Raw genomic sequence first — 8,429 nt, forward strand, 5'->3', positions numbered from 1 at the left:
TTCACCATCAGATAATCCTAACCTAAAAGTAGTTACCATATTGTCTCTTTCTTTGAAATCCTTGAGTACAACTTCATATACTGTAGCATTAAGTATATCAAAACAATGTAGAACCATTCAAGAGAATGACAGCATTACAGAGTATTTAAAATCGACTAACAGAAAATGAATAATGGTTTCTGTATAATCTCCTTGTCTTTACAAGGTTTTTGCTTATACTATCGTACATAATAAAATCCAGTAAGATACAACCTATTTAGACCATTAGAGACAGAAGGACGAAAGCTAGATGAGACTTCAAAACAAGATGATACTAAATCAGTATTACCTATTAAGATGTCATTTTCTCCAAAATAGCTGTTCCTATCATCCAATCTTCTCTGCCTCATTTCTGTTGAGCTCTTTTTCTGTCAGTAGCTGTCAGTTTGTCTTCTTCATTTTGTTCTCTGCTCCATTCGTTGTGGCCTCTCTGCCATTATTTCTGGATTCTTTGTATTTTTCTTTTTTTTAGAATATCCTGCAATACTCTCTGTAGAGTTGAATTGGTGGTTGCAAATTCTCCCAGTTCCTCTTTATCCTGGAAGCACCTTGTTTTTCCATCAATTTCCAGGGACAGTTGTGCAGGATATCTCAATCTTGGCTGGAGATTATTATCTTTCAAAGCTTGAATTATTTCCCCCCACGCTCTTCGTGATTTGATGGTTTGTGCCGAGAAATCTGCTGTAATTCTGATGGGTGTTCCCTTGTAAGTGGTCTGTTTCTTGTCTCTTACAGCTTTTAATATTCTGTTCTTGTATTGAATTTCTGGAATTTTTATTATTATATGCCTGGGTGTTGCTCTGTTTGGGTTGTAGGTAGCTGGGGTCCTGTATGCCTCATACATCTGAGTATCTTTACCTTTTGCTAAATTAGGAAAATTCTCCTGGATTATTTCTGTGAGTAGCTTTTGTAGTTCACTCGTTTGTGTCCCTACTTCTTCTTTTATGTTCTTAATCCTTAAGTTATGGATCCTCTTATCATCTTCTTGTCTTTGTATTATTGCTGTTTGTTTTTTTGTTATTTTTAAGAAGTTTTTCATTTCATTCTCCCATATTACAAGTCTGCCCTCCAGTTCAGATAGTCTGTCCTTAGTTTCTTTCAAGCTGTTATGCCAGTCTTCTATAGACTTCTTAGTATCTTGGTAGTCCCTTTGAACCTGTTTCACGTATTCTATGCTTTCTCTGTTTTCTCCATCAAACAATTCTCCCCTCTTTTTCTGTTCTTCCATTCCACCGCCTGTTTTTTCTTGGGTGGTACTTAGCATTTCTCTAACTATTCTGCATACTTCTAGCTTCAGGTCGTTGATAACTTCATTCCTGAATTGGTCTATGAGGCTCTCTATATGGTGCCTTATGTATATTGGTGCGGTGTCTGCTATTGCCTGTTTCTCAGAATTGGGGGCCGAGGAGCCTTTCTTGTTGCTGCCTCTTCCCATGCTGCCTCTTCTTCTCTGTTCCTTATATATGCAAGCTTATATAAGAGGCCCAGCTTCTCTCCCAGTCAGCCACAGCCTGATCGAATTGCGCCAGTTAGGTGTTCCCGCTCACCGCTGCGCACCAGGGAGTTACGGACCAGGCAGCCTACGCGTCTCCCCTCCCGGCCACCGTCAGGCTCTGGGATCTGGGTTAGGACAGTCTACCAGGTCCGCCGGCAGCGTCACGCAGGCCAGGCACTTTTCACCAATCCCGCCTGAGAGGGGGATGTGTGGCTGGAGTCGCCACCGCGCCCCGCTCCCGCAGGACTGCTCGGACCCAGAAAGTCCTCCGCTGGAGTCAAACTGTGGTAGAGTGTCAGCTTCTCTCACTCACCTCACCACAAGTCAGTGCACGCCTCCCTGCCGTTCGCAGATTTCTGTTCTCAGAGCTTCTGCGCGTCTCTCTCCTTGCCGAGCCACTGTAGAGGCAGCCAGCCGCCGTGCGGCGGGAAACCCAAATCGCGGCTTACAATGGCACGGGGTCTGGCCTCCACACCGAGGCTTTTCTGTTCCTGTTTTAGCACCAGGAATGCATTCCAAGTTGGTTTCTCTCAGCCCAGTTCGTTCCTGAGTCAGCGGAGCATATCTCCACCTGCTTATGTCTCCTTAGTCCGCACCATTCCTGGCTTCTGAGCCGAGTCTTTCAGAGAGCCTCCGGTAGTTGCTGTTATCTGTCCGCCATGTTTTCCCCGATCCCTACACTTTTTTAATTCAAGAAGACCCACCAAGCTTTTCTATTGAAGGCTGGAAAACATCCCCAATGCTTCCAGCAGAGAGGTGGTGGTGGGGGGGAGTATGGCTACTAGGAAATAAATCTAAAAAAGATAATGAGATTCCAAAACAACCTTAAAATTGAGCCAGTGATGGCCAGGTGTGGTGGTGCACACCTATAATCTCAGCACTCCAGAGGCTGAGGCAGGAGGATTGCTGCAAGTTCAAGGCCAGCTGAGGCTACATAATGAGTTTGAGGCCAGCCTGAATTGCATAGCGAGACCCTGTCTCAAAAAACTAAAACAAAAGCCGGTGTGTAATTTAGCAGGCTCATGGAATAGTCATTATATGCTGGGCACCAGGGTGGGTGTTGGCAGCAAACATGAATAAGACTGGTACCTGTTCCTCCAAATGTACTAGGAAATGTACTGCCAACAACTCTGTCAGGGACTGATAGTTACGGCCCCTCCCATGTCCCTTCTAATCACAGTCCTGGAACTCTCCTTTTTACCTGATTCCACATTTTTCAGAATGAAGTTGATAAGTCTCAGCCTTTCTTGTAAGGTAGGTGTGTTCCTGTGAGGAAGAGTTGGCCAGTAGGATGTAGATATGTGCAGCTTTCTGAGAAATGCCCTTAAAACACAGGACGTCCAAGTCCTAACCCTGTGCTGTCAGGTGACTTTATTTGGAGATCTCCATACATGGTCTTAGGGACTTTGACATGAGGTCAGCCTGGATAGGAAGGACAGCAGGTCTTTTCCTCCTACCCGCTTCTGCTTTTTTTTTTTTTTGGCTGGAAAGAAAACTACAGTGACTTGGAAAATGAGGTAGAAAAAGAGGTGGAAAAGAGCCCAGCATCCTGGTCATTCAGAAGTCACCATCCCAGCCTGCCAACATCACACCCGAGAGAGAACTCACTCCTAATTGAATTAAACCTTGGTTATTATTTCCGTCTCTTGCCATGAATCTTTGGTTAACAAATACACTACCTAACCATAGTGCAGTGGCTTCCTTCTTGGGTCTCTCATAAATATTAGAAATCAAAAGCATGACATTAAGCAGGTTCTTTTTAACTTACAGGAAAAGATAAACTCCTTAAAATGGTGAGACAGGTCCTGTGTGATCTGATCCTCTGCTCCCTCTCCCATTTCGCTGTAAGCTTCCTTTCTCTAGCTGGACAGCATTGTGGACTGAGCCTTGCACTAGGTCAGCTGCTTGTCAGGTATTGTGGTGGTGGGGTCGGGAGGTAGTCAGTGATGTGATACATCCAACCAGGGGTTGTTTGCATACATCGGGGCTCCTGAGCCAGGCAGGACAAGGGGTTGGCCAAGGAAGGCCCCTGGAGGAACTAACTGCTGGATCCATGTTCTTTGAGAGAGTTTGCTTACCAGGCAGAGACTGAGAGAGGAGACCCAGAGGAAGGAGGATGGCAACAGCACAGACCGGAGGGAGGCCAGTGTGACGTGTGGTCCATGTCTGTGTGGCTGGTGGGGTGAAGGGAGAAAGATATGGTGCACAGGAGATACTGGAACACAGAGTCCTGGGAATAAGGGCAGCTCTGAGAGATGACGTGGGACAGATGAGAATGCAGGCTGCTAAGTGACTTGGAATACAAGGGGCAAGAAAGGACACACAGGGACCTAAGAGGAGGCTTCTGGGGTCATCCAGGTGAGAGGTGGTGGAACTGGCCTAGGATAAGCAGGGGGGCAGGTCTTGGAGAGGTCAAGGAATCTGATGGGGACCCAGGCTACCTGGGATCATCATGTCAAAAAGCCTGAGTGTTCACCTTTCTCTTTCCTATTTAGGTGCATTCTGATTGCAGGAAGCTACACCAAATTCCCCCACTTTATCCTTGCACTCAAAACCTAGACCAACCCAGTGGCCAGCAATGTCTGCTCCAGCTTACACATGGAATCGGACAGTGTCCCCAGGTTCAGTTTAGGGCCTCTTCCCACCTAAGGTGCAATGGCCGGTGGGGGTCCATGGCATCAGCAGGGATGCTGGCGCTCTGGTGGGGTGGAGGTAGGGTGGGGGTCCTAGGAAAACCCGGACCACTGTGTGTGCTGAATGGACGTCTGAGGGGCTGGCAGATGATTTTACTCACAGGCATGGTGCCTCAAGATTGGTGGGCCAGTCCCTCTCCAGAGGGGATCTGCAGAGTCCCTGGGTGGGGTGCACAGGCCTTCTATCTGCTCTCTAGGCATGGGGCTGGCTTCCCTTGCCCTCAGTGAGCTGGCAAGAATGCTGCAGGAATGCAGCATCCCTGCGTTTGGAGGAGGAGTGATAGAGGGAAGGGCTGGTACACCAAGAGTCTGTCCCAGGAGCCCAGCCACCACGCTGTGTGTCCTGCACTGGGTCTATTTGACATGTGTTCTCACACTGGCTGCTCTCCAGAAGGACGGCAGAAATGTGTGGATCTGCTGCCTGGCTCTGCTCCCTGCTTTGAGTGATTCACATGTTAGGTGTGATCTACAGGGATCACCTTTTCTGATTTGGGGTGTAAGAGTATCTGCAGCTCAGTGACTCTTCTCTGAGCAGTTCTGATGTGACTCTTCTATGCAGTTACGTGGGGTCTCCGTTTTCATTATTTTTATTCATCAGTTCACTAATCTTTTCTTCTGGCTTATTCTTTCTTTTCTGTTTGTTTTTTGAGACAGGGTTTTGCTCTGTAATTTAAACTGACCTTGAACTCACTATGTACCCAAGGCTGGCCTTGAACTCACAGCAATCCTGTCTGAACCTCCAGAGTGCTAGGATGATATGCATGTGCCACCACATACAGCTTTGGCCCTATCCTTTCTCTAAAGTTATACATATTTCTTGGGACATGATTCTCAGATCTAGGACTTCTATTTGTTTCTTCTTTACACTTTGCATTTTCTGCTTTGATTCTCAAGATCTTTCTTTTATTATTGTATCTTTGAGCATATTTATAATAAATATTTTTCAATGCTCTAGATTGTTTCAGTATCTGAGCAATCTTTTCCTCTCTTTAATATTGCTTCTTTGCTCTTTATTTTCTTTCCAGTTACCCCAAGGACTTCACAAGGGGCCACATCTGCAGCCCATTTTAAATTCTTGATTCTGAGACAGGGTCTCAGGAAGTCACTAATTGCAAGGCTAGGCATGAACTTTCAATCCTCTCCCTCAGCTACTGTGACACTGATGGTAGGATGGGAACTTGGTTGCTTAGGTGATCTCACAGAAGGGGTTACCAGAAGGAGGAACACAGCTCTGGGTATATCTGGGTAGATCCTGGTGGGTTGGTCTAGGGGTCTGTGGCCCCGGTCCTATCTTCTGTTGTGATTTTCCGCAGCTCTGCTTCCCAGTCACCTTGAAACAAGCACCTTTGCTCTGTTGTACGCCTTTGCCATGATGGTTTTGTTTGTGAGCCAGCCAGTAGGGGACTGAGTCCTCAAAAACTGAGGTCCCAATGAAATATTTCCTTCTCAGTGTCTTGGTTACTTGTTTCATGTTGCTGGGACACAACACCCAACACCCTGAAATGAAGGAAAGAAAAGTTTATTTATCTGGTTTTGGAGGTTTCAGTCCCAAATCAGCTAACTCCAGGGCAAGGAGGGTAGCAGGGCACCAGGGATATGCTTCCAGGCAGCAGTCAGCAAAAGCAGCCAGCGTAAAAAGCCAGGAAACAAGACTCTTTACCTCCCCTATACTGCACACAGACCACCCCCACTGTAGGTTGGGTGTAGGGCTCACACCCTCTCCATGCTCTGCTCTTACCCATGCTCAGAACATTTACAAATATGCTGGCTCCCTGCAGAGTCTCTTAGGCAACCTTCTTCTAAACTTCTTAAACTGACACAGTGTATCCACCATAACACACAGAGGTGAGAAAGCTAATTATTCAGCCTCCCTAAGTGCCAGAGGTGTGTGCCACCATGCCCTGTTGGTTTGGGGTTTTTTCCACTTGACTTTGTCAGGGCTGGGGATCAAATTTAGGGCCTTGAGCACTGTAGGCAAGTGCTCTACTCATGAACTGCCTCTCCACCCCTATTTCAAAGTTTCTCTATACTTCTCAGTTAATGTCCATGGAGGATTGCTTCCAGTACACACACATCCATCCTGCCAAAACTATCCGAATGCAGATGCTCTCTTCCCTTATACAAAACGATGCACTGTGTGCTGCCCCCATACACTTTCAATCCTCACTAGATTATTATAATGCCTGAACCAATGCAAATGCTAGGGAAGTAGTTGTTATTCCACATTTTAGGAGGATAAAAAGGAAAGGAATTTGGTCATGGTCAGTTCAGGCACACTTTTTCCCCAAATATTTACGGTCTGGTTAGAGTTGCATCCACATGTTTTCAACCCCAGACATGAAGAGGCTACTATATGTAGAAAAACCGGTGATTGAGGAACACTGTGGTCTTGTATTCCAAGACTTTGAAGGGGTTTTAAAAAAAGCACAGAGCCTGAGGCAGCCCACTCAGAGATGGGTGTGCAGGAGTGCAGGAGAGAGAATTAGGAAGAACTTGTGCATCTGGGGACAGCTCCAGCCCATCTCACCAGACCAGTCAGGACAGCCATCCCCCTCCATCAAGCCTCACCTTGCCCCTGCAGCTCTCAATACCCTTGAACCTCTGAGGCTGTCTGTCCTGAGGGTTGGAGGAGGTTGCAGGTGAAGCAGAGAGGGTGGAGCACAGACCTCAGCTAACAGAGCCTGGGAGGTGAGAGGAAAATTAGATGGAGAGCCGCTCTCAAGCCCTGCAGAGCTTCAGATCCTGAAAGCACCCATTCAGGGCCTGGATTGTGTCCCCCAAGGATGCCTGACCTTTGTAATTTTTGGTGTCCTCTTATCCCTCTGAGTAGCACGTGTGTTCCCAGGCCCTTCTTGTCTGTCAGTGCAGTTTTGCCCCCACCATCACCTATCCCAGCCCTCATGCCCTGGCTGAGATGCTTTCTTCTGGCCCCCGCCACAAGCCCCAGTGGTTGGCTGACCAGCACCATGCACAAACATACCACACTCAGTCCCAGCTGCCACTACCCAGGATACCCACCCCCAGTACTGTCAATGCCATTGTCATCCTTCTGTCTTCTCAGACCTCACTCCTTAGGGCCATCTCTGAATCCTCTACCACTCTTCAACAAAGGAGCCACTCCTCAATATCCACAGCTGAAACTCAGCTTTGGTCTCTGGGGTGTCTTTGGTCCGTGCTCCCCTGGCCCTCCCCACGTGCGGTCAGAGCGTGTGTGAAGCCTGGGGCACAGCCGGTCCCTCCCATGCCTTGTACCTTGGTGCCCCCACTCCTGCTTCCCCTGCAAGCTCTCTTGGCATGCTGCCTTTGGACCCCTCACTCTCCTGGATTCTTCTACTGTCACCACACTCAGTCCCATGGCCCTGAGCCTCTGGGCTACTCCTACCTGAGTTATACCACCTGGCTCCTTGTCTCTGGTGAGTGAACCTCTCCCACCTGGGTATCTCCCAATGTCACCTTCCGGCCAGGGCCTCCTTGGTCACTTTGTTTAAAATGTCCTCCTTCCCTCCCATGCACACTGCTGTTTGCTCCTTACCGTCTGCCAGTGGAACTTGTCTGGAGCTCAGCTTGTCTGGGGGCCTTGGGGTTCACTGTTAGCACTGTTGGACCAACAGAAGGATGGGTGCTTGCACCTCTCCACACAGCGGGTGCTCTCTCCTGGCCTGCATGTGGAAAACCTGCAGATTGTATGAGCCAGCAGCCCCTTCCTCTAGCCTGTACGTGTGTGTCCTGTAGGGCATCCCTCTGTTCCACCTGAGTACTCTCATGCCTCCACACAGAAGGGGGCCTTGCTGGGCGTGGCTGAGGCATGGAGCTGCCAGTCTCCCTTGCCTTCCTGGATTACTGCACTTAGTAGGGTGCAGACATTGGACAGGGCTCATGAGGATGAGGAAAAAGAGGAGCTACATTGTGATCCAAATATTATATATTATAATCCAAATGCTGTATGCTGTAATCCAAATATTACATATTATAATCCAAATATTATAATTACTTTTGCATTCCTCCTCACAACCCGGAAAGGTATATTTAATTCCACTGTAACCTAATTGGCATCTCAGCAAGTTAACACCAACCTACCACCTCCAATAGAAGTCTTGGTGAGAGTAAAGACACTAAGCCCTAGTCTAAGTTCTGGGCAGCCAAGGAATCCCAAGTCTGATCCAAGTGAGGATACCCAGACAAAGGCGTTGATGTAAGGTCTC

General features: G+C 47.8%; 1 long non-coding RNA gene across 1 annotated transcript; it reads right to left on the minus strand.

Annotated features, from left to right (window-relative positions):
* Positions 1-5,218: 5,218 nt before the first annotated feature.
* On the minus strand, positions 5,219-8,131 carry LOC134478017 (uncharacterized). Its single transcript, XR_010050359.1, has 3 exons — positions 7,760-8,131; positions 6,796-6,908; positions 5,219-5,724 (listed from the first exon to the last, which is right to left on the minus strand). It is a non-coding gene; the product is annotated as an uncharacterized LOC134478017 (long non-coding RNA).
* Between the last annotated feature and the right edge of the window lie 298 nt (positions 8,132-8,429).

This window comes from Cavia porcellus, unplaced genomic scaffold (genome assembly GCF_034190915.1).
Source record: "Cavia porcellus strain 051 isolate PalLab524CR breed Dunkin Hartley unplaced genomic scaffold, mCavPor4.1 scaffold_11, whole genome shotgun sequence".
Classification (NCBI taxonomy): Eukaryota; Metazoa; Chordata; class Mammalia; order Rodentia; family Caviidae; genus Cavia; species Cavia porcellus.